We start from the raw sequence: 12,474 nt of genomic DNA, 5'->3' as shown, positions 1-12,474 counted from the left end.
ATATTGGTACAGGATGCATAGGAGCAAGTGGGAGCTCCTACATCTCAGTGTAGGAAGAGGAGGTCACCAAACAGGTACACTGGTTATATGGATCCCATGACACAACTCATTGAGATGGAGCCTTATTCATTTGAGGAAGATGTTTCTCAACCATTGTGGGTTGATTCCATGGTGGAGGAGTATGACTCCATCATGAAGAACAATGTAAGGGAGGTGGTGTGGAGACCAGAGAACAAGTCAGTGGTTGGTTCTAGATGGATCTACAAAGTGAAACATGCAGCTGATGGGATCCTTGAGAAGCAAGGCCAAACTTGTGGCCAAAGGATTCTCTAAGGTAGAGGGAGTGGACTATGAGGAAACATTTGCACTAGTGGCAAGATATTCCTTAATCCGAACCATTCTACCATTAGTTGCGCGGATGGGGTGGAAGATCCATCAGAAGGATGTGAAGAAAACATTTCTCAATGATGTTGTTAAGGAGTAAAATTGAATAGAGTAGCTAGAGGGATTTGAGACATATGACAGGGAGATACATGTGTGTATACTCAGGAGAGCCTTATATGGTCTCAACAAGGCACCTCAAGCATGGTACACTTGGATCGACACTTATCTCAGAGGATTGGTCTTCACCAAAAGTGAAGCAGATGCTAATGTTTATCACATTGTGGTAGATGGAAAGTTTCTTATCTTGGTTTTGTATGTTTATGACTTGATACTTAAAGGGGATGAGAAGTTGATCCACTCTTGCAAGGAGGAACTTGCGAGAGAGTTTGAGATGAAGGACATGGGTTTGATGGATTACATCCTTAGGCTGGAAGTATGTCAGGGTGATGGTGATATGTTTATGATTTAGGGGAAGTATTCCTCTGAAATACTTCATAGATTTCACATGGAGAATTCATGCCTATGGACACACCTCTAGCTACAAACTGGAGGAAGGAGGGTGCTTCTTAAGGAGAGGTAGTATATGTTACCATCTAAATACAACTAGTTAGATCCTTGATGTATCTGGTGAACACATGGACCAGCATATTCTATGTAATTAATCAATTGAGTCAAGCCATGGTGAAGCCTACCAAGCTATATTAAAAGGAAGAAAATCATGTGTTGAGGTACCTCAGAGGCACAACCGAGTATGGCATATGGTACAAGAGGACAGAGGGAGTGAATCTCCAAGGCTTCATTGATCCAGATTGGGTAGATAGTCCATCAAACAGGAAAATTTTGACATTATGATGCATGTGTTGTCCTTGATGGCAACTCACTTGTAACAGAACAAGTATATGGTAACTAGATGAATCCATGGGTTAGTTGAGAGGTGACAAAGTGATGGAACAAAATAACAGAATGATGGGACAAAGGTTTACAGATCATAATCAGAAGTTTGATAAAGGTGAATATTTGAAGATTTATACGTGGTTTCGTCAAAGCCAAGTCGCATATACACACAGGTACAAATAAGAAAAGTCGTGGGTTAATATTTGAAGATCTATATGCAAGTTATTCAAGGCCAAGTCGCGTATACACGTAGGTTTGGTGAAGCAATGCCACGTACATTTTCTGCACCATGGTATTCTAAATACTAGGGATCTTTACCATGGTATTGGCCCATAGTAATGAGCAAAACAATGGATATTGATCCCGTCAGAGACTACCACTGACACTAGTGTAATTTTGACCCATGGTATTGGATAAGGGCTAAACTATATAAGGAGGTGAAGATCAAAGTGCTAAGTGTGCATGTGAAAGGGTTTTTGATGAATACTTCAATTTGAAGTATATTTTCATTGTAAGGGCCATAGTTCTCACATAGGTCTGAAATAATTATGCATCGATGAATACAATGATGGATCAAGATCATGAGACCTGAAATGAATTTCCATTGTATGATCTATTCATGGATTGACTAGATCTAAGTAGTGACGCATTTTTTTATCTATGAATATGATGATCTTAGTATTTCTGAAATTCTAAAGAGCTTCACAATTTTAGGTCAAAATTTGTAGATCTATATGCAGGTTGGTCTCGGTAAAGTTGCGTATACACATGGTTCTCTTCTTCAAAGTCGCATATATAAAGTAAGGGGTTTTGTTCATAAATGACTAATCAACCTGATCATTGTTGTTGTATCTCTAATATCTGTCAATGATGTCCTCATGTTGATCTGGGTTGAGTGATGATGTCTGAAGTAGAACTGATTAAATGATGAAGTTGAATTCAGTTAAATGTTGATTGGTTGAAAAGATTATTGATGTTGCTGAATGTATGATGGTTCTGTAAGCTAACAGAATATTCCAGAATATATTTGGTCAACTCTGTGTATGATTCAGAATTACAATTTTTCAGTTTTCAGTATATTAAGATCTATACGTAGGTTGCTCTACCGAAAAGTGTGTATACATGCAGGTTGCCTTAAGTGAAGTAGCATATACATTTTGGGATATGAATGTTCAGGGTTGCAGTTGATTCTATGTTGATGCAGTATTTTGATTTCAGTTATGTGTTCTAGTTACACTGATCTCACTGTTCTATTTGAATTAAGTTGGTGTTTGCTTCAGTTGATCTACAAGTTATGATGTATTAAAGCACGTGGATCCAATGTGAAATTTTATGAAATGTGGTCCATGGATGTTGTTGAGGGTTGGAGCCTTTAGTGAGGAAGTCGAAGCTTCCTTCTAGTAGTAGCTGGTAATCAAATTAGGGGGTTGGAGCTCCCTTCTAGTAGGAGCTAGAGAATGAGTGAAGGTTGTAGCCTTCAGCAAGTGGGTGCTTGCATACTGGTATGAGTCTGCACCAGTGCAAGAATGTAAGCAGTTTTTGATATTAATAAATTTGAAGACTAAGACGACAACATCGGTGGTTTTCTCCCACATTGGGTTTCCACCTTAAATCTTGGTGTTCATGTGTGTTTCTTATTTGTGATACTTTATTCTGTTCTTATTGCACCTGCTTACTCCTTATCAAATGCTTGATAAATATTTTACATTCGGTTTAAGTTTAACAGATAAAGAACTAGTTCTTCTACAAGTTTATTAAGCATACACTAGTTTCTTTTACAACAGTCACATACATATGCGAGTTGGGTTCAGTAAAGTCACGTATACATTTCAGAAAAGAAAAATATTTTTTGTGAGTTTTTAAAATATTGATTCACCCCCCCCCCCCCCCCCCTCTCTCAGTATTTTTCGAAACAATCGGTATCGAAGCAGGTCTTTCAAAAGAAGCTTGATCGCTTGAAGGAAGATCTCCCAAGATGAGAAATTAATATGGAACGACATCTATCAAACCACCACTCTTCAATGGAAATAATTTTATATATTGGAATATAAGAACCAGATCCTATCTTCACTCCCTTGGAGTAGATGTTTGGGCAATTGTGGAAAGAGGTTACCAATATCCAGCTGTAGTTCCCACAGATGCAGCAGAAAAGAAGACATATGAAACCAATGCCAAAGTTGTCAATGAATTATTGGGAAGTTTGACAGAATCAGAATTTGTCAAAGTTATGCAGTTAAACACAAAAAAAGAAATATGGGACAGAATCATTCAAAGCTATGAAGGTGATACCAAGGTGAAAATGCTAAACTCCAAACTCTCAGAATTCAATATGAAACTCTCAGAATGCATAATGATGAAAGTATTGCTAGTTTCTTTCCACGTATAGATGAGATTGTAAATCGCATGAAAATCCGGGTGAAGAAATAACAATGTAAACTTCGAAACGGGAACTGATACTATTACCCGTTTCATTGAGATAGCAAAAAAGTGACCCGATTTTGAAAAGGGGCAATGCATAACACACATATTTTTTTATAGCATAGTTTTTGGCACTTTAATTTTTTTTATGTACATTACATTTTAGAATGTTAGTGATTTGCATGTTGATTTTAAAAAGTGGTGATTCTGCATTAGGCCCTTTTTTTAAAAGACCTATTTTTTGACTTTAAGTTTTCTAATGTATGAAATGTAAATAATTATTTTCTAAATTTAACAGATTTTGACACTTTAAATTGTTTAATGTATTAAGTGTGGATATTCTTTTTGAATGTTACATTTTTCTACACTTTAAAATTTTTTATGTCAATTTTTTTTTGACATAAAAAAAGAAAATATAAAAAAAACAAGAAAAACATAAAAAATGTAAAAAAAAAAAATTATCTTGTAAACCATTAAAAAAATTTGGAAAAAAAACAAAAGAAAATTAAAAAACTATAAAATTAAGTAACTAAAAATAGAAAATTTTTTAAAAGCATTAAAAAATAAATAAATAAATAAAAAATAAAAACAAGCTAGATTAACAAAAAAAAAACCAATAAAAATATAAAAAACTATTAAAAATAAAATAAAATTTAAAAATACATATATTTAAAAATAAAAATAAAAAATTAAATTTTAAAAAATATATATTTTGTGGATTTAAAAAAAAACCATTTAAAAATGAATATATATATATATATATATATAGATATATATATTTTCGATTTTTAAAAAATAAAAAACATTTAAAATTTTAAAAAACATATATTTATGATTAAAATTTTAAAAAACATATATGCACGCAGCTCCACCACCCAGGGTCGTGCCCCCACAGTCGAGCAATGGCTATCTGATTCCGAGAATGAGATAGGCACCCCACACGAGCGGCTTATCCGGTGATTTCCGAGAATTGGACACCCACTGCTCAGCCGGCTGTCGGGGTGCGACCCTGGGCAGTGGAACTGCATGGAGCTTTGCCGCCCACAACCGCGCCCCCACAGGCGGTCAGGCAGTGGCTGTTCAGTTCCTGGAATCAGATAGCCACTGCCTGGCCGCCCATGGCGATCGCTATCTGAATCCAAGAATCAGATAACCACCACCCGGTCGCCCTGGGCGGTGGAGATGCATGCAGCTCTGCCACCCAGGGCCATGCCGCCATGGGCGATGATAGATAAAATTGTTTTTTTTTTAAATAAAAAATAAATTTTGTTAAATATGTTAATTGTATTTAAAAGAAAAAAATTTAATGTTTTTTTTTTAACTTTATATATATTTGAAAAAAGTATTTTTTTTAATATTTTAAATGTTATATATATATATATATATATATATATATATATAATTTTTTAAATTTAAATTATTATTATTATTATTTTTTTTTTAAATTGATATTATAAATCAATGTAAAATCCAAATTTTAAATTTCTAATATAAAATTCGGAAATTTTTTTTAAATGTTTTTAATCTTAATTTTTGTAGTTTTTAATTGTTTTTTCTTTTGTTAATTTTTTGTTTCTTTTTTTTCAAATCTAGTTTGTTTTTAATTTTTATTTTTATTTTTAGTTTTTGTTAATGTTTTTTTAAAAACTCCTATTTTTATTTACTTAATTTTATAGTTTTTTTAAATTTATTTATTTATTTTTTTCCAAATTTTTTTTATTGTTTACGAGATATATATATATATATATATATATATATATATATATATATATATTTGAAAATATGTTTTTCTTCTTATTTATTTCTTTATATTTTTAAATTTTTTTAATTCTTATCTTTTATACGGTTACTTTTTTTTTAACATTTTTTTTAATATATATTTTTATTTGCGTTTTGCTATTTTTTTAAAACTTTTTTTTGTTCTTTTTTCCATTGTTTTTATTTTTATTTTTATGTTTTCATTATTCTTTTGAAATTTTAATGTTTTTGGAAATCATGATAAAATATTTTACATCATTATTTGAAAATGTTTAAAATTTACCCTAAAAAAAAAGAAAGAAAGAAAGAAAAAGTTATTCCAGCATCAACACTCTTCATTTTGAGAGTGTTTTTTGCACAGTTTTTGCACATAAAATTTCAGCTTTACTGGCATTTTTTTTAAATGTTGTAAATTGACCCTAAAAAAAGGCCATTGTTCTAGTATCAACACTTTTCATTTTCAGGGTGTTTTTTGCACAATTTTTTCACAAAAAATTCGTTTTCACTGCCATTTTTAAAACATGTTCAAAATTGACCTTAAAAAAAACCCATCGTTCCAGTATACATAATTTTCGTTTTTAGCACTGTTTTTCATGTTTTTCGGGGTTTTTTGACCAAAGTTCCCGTTTCGAGTTTATAGTTCCTATTTCAAAGTTTACATTGTTAAATAAAAGACACTACCTTAGTAGAGATAATATTAAGATCTCTAACTCCTAAATTCGAGTCAAAAGTGTCTGCCATTGAAGAGAAGCAGGATCTGCAGACTCTTAGTGTTGTTTAACTTCAAGGGATCCTGATTGCTTTTGAAATGAGGAAAGGAGGTCCCTGAGAAGTCAGGGAAGTTTCATTTAAAGCATCTGCAAAAGGAAAAGAAAAGGAAGAACACAAGGGATCAGGATATATATCAGAAGAATATGAGGTGAAATTTTTAATTAAACTTCAATTGGGCACTAAAAGGTTCAGAGATGAGCTTCCCTTCAAATATTTTCCTTGTGGTAGAGTTGGTCATTATGCTGCTAAATGTCCTCATAAGGACAACCATGACAAAGGGAAGGATAATGCAAAAGTTAATAGGAGATGGTTTGACAATAGAAGAAGTTATTATACTCATGATGATAGTGATGGCTTGTCAAATAGTGAAGAAAGACAATCTTATCAAGATCTTAAATTACTCGTGGCTTTTGAGAAAAATAACAAAGAGTCTAATGATAAATTTGTGGATGCTTTAGAGGAAAAATATTTCTTTGAAGAAATTACTCAACTCAAAATTTGTTTGGAAGAAAACAAAGTAGTCATAGATACATTAAAGCATCAATTCATAGAAAAGGAAAAGCGTAATGAGAAGTTAGAATGTGAAGTAGTAAGTCTAAGAAAGGAACTTGAGAAAATAAAAACTTTGAATCTTAGATTTTCTAAAGGATCTGAAACCTTAGATAAAATTATCAAGGTACAACATTCTCCTCTTATGAAGATAGGTCTTGGATACACTGGAGAAACATCTCATACAGAAAAGTCTTCAGCCACCACTGGATGTTATCAAAATGCAACAAACATTAGCCTGCAAAGCTTCAGTAATGCAACAAAATCCAGCTAGCAGAGCTTCAGTCCTCAGCAAAAAAATAAAGGCATTCCACAGGTAAATCATCTTCACTCCAATCTAAGGATGAACAACAACAGAAGCACCAGTCGAAAGGTAAACAACACCAGAAGATTCTATGATCACAAAAAACTCTTCTTTAATGGACAATGTTTCTCATGTCATAATTTTGGTCATAAAGTTGCTGAAAGAGTTGCATACAAAACCATCATGATTAGAGAAGCAATAAAACAAAGGAATGAGACAGGAGTCAAGAAGAACACTTATAATAACTTCTCACCTATTATAGATGAAATTAAATTCTCATTTTGCAGTAACTTTGGACATGAAGAATATGAATGTAGCAGCAAATTACAGCCAACATCTCATAAGGAGCAAATATCAACAAATTCTAAGGTATGGAAAAGGAAGGAGTTATAGCCTGAAAATTGTGGCATAGCATTGTTTGCAGAAGGATAAGAAAATCAATGGTACATTGATAGCGTATGCTCAAAACACATGACAGGTGATAAAGATAAACTTATTTCATACAATTATTTAGAGAAAGAAAAGAATGTAACTTTTGGAAATGACTCACCTGCTGTCATTAAGGGTAAAGGTTTTGTTTTTCTAAAAGAAAAGGTTAACGCTGGTAATGTTATGTATGTTAATGGATTAAATCATAACTTATTGAGTGTTAGCCAAATGTGTGACCAAGGAAATTAGGTGGTGTTTGGATCAAAATAATAAGTGGTTAATGAACTTGACACAGGAAATACCATAATAAAAGGAACAAGAACCCCGAGCAATCTGTATATATTGAAAGGTGGCCAAGAACAATGTTACCTAGGCAAGGCAGAGAAAAATTGGTTATGGCACAAAAGGTTGGGACATCTAAGCTTCTCTTGAATAAGCAAATCAAGCAGGCTCAAAGTTATTCATGATCTACCCAACATCACTGTACCAGAAAGTACCATATGTAAGTCATGTCAATTCGATAAGCAAACCAAAGTTCAATTTAATGCCAAAGAAGGATCAGCGAGCCTCTTGAACTTTACATACTGATTTGTGTGGACCAGTAAGTAAAAAGTCACCTCATGGAGAACAATACTATATCTTATTCATTGATGACTTTTCTAGAATGTGCTAGATCAGTTTGTTGAAACACAAAGATGAAGAATTTGATAAATTTAAAGTCTTCAAAGCATTCGTTGAAAATGAATTAGATCTAAAAATCAAATGCCTCAGATTTGACTGAGGAGAAGAATACATATCAGATGAATTCTTTGATTTATGTGAACAACATGGCATAAAAAGACAATTTTCTATAGCTAAAAATCCTCAACAAAATTGCGTGGCAAAAAGAATGAATAGAATTGTTCAACAAGTGGCTCGTGTTATGCTTGATGAGTCTGTAACTCCTAACACCTTCTAGGGTGAAGCTACACATACCGCGGTAAATATTCTCAACAAGGATCATGTTTGTGCGAATAGTGATAAAACTTCGTATGAACTTTGGTAGGGTAAGCTTCCCACTGTAAATAATTTTAGAGTTTTTGGAAGCAAATGCTTCATAAAAAATAATGATGAAAAACTTGGTAAGTTTGAAGCTAGAGAAGATGAAGGAATACTTCTTGGTTACTCATCTAGATTATGTTTTAAATTTTTTACTCACACACACATAGGTTCCCTTTTTACACAGTTGCATGTAGGGCCCTCATATACGCAGGTTACCTGTATTCAACCCACGTGTACGCAGAGTTGAAATTTTTAACATATTTTCCTGCGGTCAAATTATGAAAAAGACATCTAAAAAGTATCACAAATGATTAAAAGCATGATAAAAGGGTTACTTGGAAGTTTTGGAGCAATTTGAACAGTTGGATTAGACGGAGGAAGTTTGTTTGAGTTTGTCTCCACAAATCCTTACTCAAAACACAAATGACAAAAATGTGAGTCCAAAAGTCCTTATATAGGTTGCAAAATGGAAGTTATTTTTTCAAAAGTTGACTTTTATCTTATGGAATTTTTGACCTTTCGGCTTGGAGTGTCGGGAATAGGTTGTCTTTACAAGAAATTTTAGAGACTTCTTCGAGAAAGCGTTTTGGTCCCATGACCGCAGACTTGTCATGGCAGGCATTGTTTTCTTACTGGAATATAGGTTAGAGAATACCACTTTTCGTTGCATTTTGCATACTAGCCTCCATACTGCGATATGTTTACCATAGGGTCGACCCCATCGTGTCTTGGTTCACAAACCATTTTCACTAGCCGACTTTAAAATCATGACGCGATGGTAGAGCCAACCTTTACATGGGCATCTTAGTTATATTCTCGTTGACATTTGTTGCCCGTGCTGCTAATTGAGTAGGCTCAGGAGTCCTCTTTAGTCCCGCCATGACTTGTGCATTGAATTCTCATTCTCATTCTTCTACACTGTTTTCTAACCTTATATCCTAGGGGATCCTTTGTATTGAGTTGTACTGCTGCATTTCATATTGAATATTTGCACCTTTTGGCCTTGAGTTAGCTTCACTTGGACTCTTGTTTAAGCCACTTTTTGACCATTTCTTCTGCAAAATCAACCTTGTAATCACTTAGCCTCTGCGACTTGACGCACCCTTTTACCCATGGAAAGAACATTCCTTTGAGTGTCCTTGACTAGTTTTGCCACCTTGCATTGAGCATAGGAAAATTCCCCTCCCAGGAACTAGAGCATATTTTTTCTTGACACTCATTCTTTCCATTGTACTATAGCATTATTTTATTCTTTTTCAAGCTTCATATAAAAGAAAAAGACAAAAAAATATAGATTCCCAAAAAGAGCGGGAACGGGACATTATTTCCATATTTGATGGCAGCTAGAGTCAGTTGCGTCGCCCTTGAACAAAGCACTCAAAAGTAAGTATTTTCCTCCATTGGGTTGGGCTTTAGTTTGACTTAGGAGAGCATTAACCTTGTTTTCGAGCTAGTACTCCTCCGATTGGTTACCTCTTCCAATCATATGGAGAGTTTTTGTATGCCTCCTGCATGATGAACTTATACAAAGTTATCATATGTTGCCATGTAGTCGCAATTGAGTCGTGCTTTTTTTCAGGGGAAGTAAACCTAAGTCGGCCTCTCTGTGGTGTCTCTTGACCTATTTTTCAATCGGCCATCCCTAGTTGTCAGTGTCATGTTTGTTATCACATCAGCTATATTGGTCCTTTGCTCATGCCGGTTTGAGAAGGTCTCCATTGACTTCTTACTAGTGATTCTTGCTCTTATTGACTACGACAAATTTCTCTGAGGGAAAATCTAGAGCCAAACCTTAGCCCTATTTTCGTTATTGAGAGGTCACCTTGTGCTCAACATTGATCAGTATCATGGGTCTTTGATTGAGTGGTTTCCCTTGTGTTCGACATCAGCTTTCATTATCACACATTGGATTCGTGCAATGCCTTGGTTTCCATTTGACCCTATTGGTGGATTCCTTGCCTCTATGTCAGCTTTCATTATTGGTTGGTTTAGAGTGTTTCTATCGTGTGCTAGCCACATCTTGTGTACACTGGAAACGTGCTTCGGTTGGGTTACTACATCTTTGTTCATCTGATTCCTTCCACATTATTGGCCTACGTGTTACACTCGCACTAGATTGATGAAGGATGCCTTAATGCCTTCCTTCTAGCGGATCTTTCCCATCGACTTCAACTGATTGCTCTAGGAAAGAGATATAGAGTCCATTTAGCAGTACCTTAAGGTTTGCAATCATTAGTGGCAGATTCCTTCGTTATCGATATTGGGAAAACATCATTGTCTCCTCATTGATAGATTCTTCCAAGTGTTCGACTACAACTCATTTATTTTCACTTGTTAGATTGTACTGGGTACCTTGACTCTCATCATCATTATCGGTGAGTAGCCTCGCGTTTATTAACAATATACATCAATGACCGGTAATCAAACGATTTCTCACATGGTCGACTTCAGATCATGTATTCCCATTGTGTAGAAATGTACCATGGAATTCGATGAAGACTTCGGGTTTGCATCAACATGTCTTGGTTCACTTGTCAGTTGCTCATGTTTCTGCTAGTTGACACCATCCACCTTATATATTGTAGTTCATTACAACTATATCTTATATATTAGCACCCGAGTTGTAGTGTAGTACAATTTATTCCATAATGTTCACTTGGTACTATTTGGATCAGTTTCTTGACTTCAGTTATCAACTTCATGCTTTAGCATCATTGATCAGCTCTTTATATGTGATATTCAGACATGTACTTTCTTGATTATGATCAGATGATCCATTATGTATTTCTAGTTCCTTTATACTTGTATGTATATTGGATCCTCTTTTTTACTTGACATGCAGACATGCTTTACTATTTCAGAGCATGGGTATGCCCGCCTTAGACATCAATTTCTTTCTGATCTCTTTCGTTGGCTTCACAGGCTGAATTCTTGTGAAATCCTCCTCGGTCTCGGCATGATTCCTTCTATACACTTAATACATTTCAGCCATCATGTACCTCTTCTAACCTCATATATTAGGGGGTATCTGTTATAGCACCATTTACCACTCTTGGTAGATTTGATGCTGTAATTATGGCCTAGGGAAACCCTTCCTTCCAGACTTGGTCCAAAATTCAAAAAACAGTGTTTTATTCCCTATACGCTACTTTTCCCTGTGATAAAAGTGTGGACACGCGGGTCAGCATATACCCAACCTGCGCACATATGTTAAAACAATTAAAAAAATTAAATTTCCTTAATTTCGGGTGGATTTCGCGATTTTACCTGTTACTCACCTCCTATTTCCTATGGCCTAATTGTTTCCCAAAAAAAAAAAAAAAAAAAAAAAAAAAAAAAAAAAAAAAAGGAAGAAGAAGAAGGAGACAAATTTGGAGAAGTATAAATAAACCTCCATGGGAAGGCTTAAGGGAGAAGATATGAGATATTGATACTATAGTGAGATTATCCCTAATCAAGTCTGACGAAATCCCTGTGCCTCCTGCACTCCCCAAAGCTTCAAGAAACCCTTGTTTCCTTGTTGGAGATATCCTTCATCTTTCTAGAGATATCCTTATATTGGTGATGGAGGAAGATTATTGAGGTCGGGAAAGAACGGATCCAGAGGACGGTTCCGCTTGGAGCTGGAGAAGGACTCAGGTCGTATTTCTCCACTTTACTTATAGCTAACTTCAATAAAGGAATGATGTTATGTTTCTGATATTAAATGTGTTTATGCATCTATTTATATTGTAATTCGTTTATGAATCTTACAATGATGCGTAATTGTTCATTCATTTATATGATTTAAAGTTAATATCATGAACATGCTTTATGTTTCTATTGTTGTAAATGTTTCATTGGAATAATTTTTAGTTTCGAAGACATCCAGAGAAGCTGAGGGTTTTCACCATGCGGGATCTACTCAAACGTAGGACTTCCAGGTA

The sequence above is a fragment of the Pinus tabuliformis genome, chromosome 2_1, assembly GCF_031772625.1.
Source record: "Pinus tabuliformis cultivar Carrire ecotype Pingquan chromosome 2_1, CPIR1, whole genome shotgun sequence".
Taxonomy (NCBI): domain Eukaryota; kingdom Viridiplantae; phylum Streptophyta; class Pinopsida; order Pinales; family Pinaceae; genus Pinus; species Pinus tabuliformis.
The sequence above is the reverse complement of the archived record's forward strand: the minus strand, read 5'-3'. Positions refer to the sequence as shown.